This window comes from Gossypium hirsutum, chromosome A13 (assembly GCF_007990345.1).
Source record: "Gossypium hirsutum isolate 1008001.06 chromosome A13, Gossypium_hirsutum_v2.1, whole genome shotgun sequence".
Classification (NCBI taxonomy): Eukaryota; Viridiplantae; Streptophyta; class Magnoliopsida; order Malvales; family Malvaceae; genus Gossypium; species Gossypium hirsutum.
The window spans coordinates 25,120,152-25,121,082 of NC_053436.1; positions in this window are offsets into that span (position 1 = coordinate 25,120,152).

Consider the following 931-nt stretch of genomic DNA (forward strand, 5'->3'; position numbering starts at 1 on the left):
CCCGACTGCTCAATAACCTCCACCCCCTCCTAATCCCCAACTGATTCCAGTAGCTCCTCAAGGAGTTGAGCTTTTAGGATTGAATAAACCTCCTGTTGACAAGATCCGCAAACATGGGGTGAAAGAGTTCAGAGCTAATGTTGATGATGATCCTGAGAGAGCTGAGTTTTGGCTTGAAAATATGATCCGAGTGTTTGATAAACTTTCGTGCATGCTAGATGAATGTTTAAAGTCTATCATTTTGCTGTTGAGAGACACAGCATATCAATGGTGGAATACCTTGGTGTCTGTAGTACCAAAAGAACGTGTGACTTGGGAATTCTTTCAGATGGAGTTCCGAAAGAAATATATAAGTCAGCAGTTCCTTGATAAAAAAACATAAAGATTTTTTAGAACTAAAACAAGGCTGTATGACAGTAACTGAGTACGAAAGGGAATTTGTACGATTGAGCAAGTATGCTCGGGAATATGTTTTCACTGAGGAAATCATGTGTAAGCGATTTGTAGATTGGTTGAAGGAAGACATTAAACTTCTCATTGGAATTTTAGAACTGAAGGAATTCATTGTTTTAGTAGACAGAGCTTGCAAAGCCGAGGAACCTAGCAAAGAAAAGAGAAAGGCTGATTTAGAGGCAAGAGATTTGAGGAATAGATCGATGAGTAAACTGTAACATCCCAAATTAGGACCTAGTCAGAATAGTGGTTTCGAGACCACGAATCTAAGATAGAAATAATTATTATATGACTCTTATGATTTTTATGTTATGAATGCATGCTTGTGTGAAAGTTTCATGAAAAAATTCTAAGCATAATATGTTCAATTTCATTTTAGGGACCAAATTAAATAAAGCGCAAAACTTGCATTCTAGAAGCTTTTAGCATGAAATTGCTTTAGATTATGAATTAAGGGATCCTAATTAGCAATTTGACC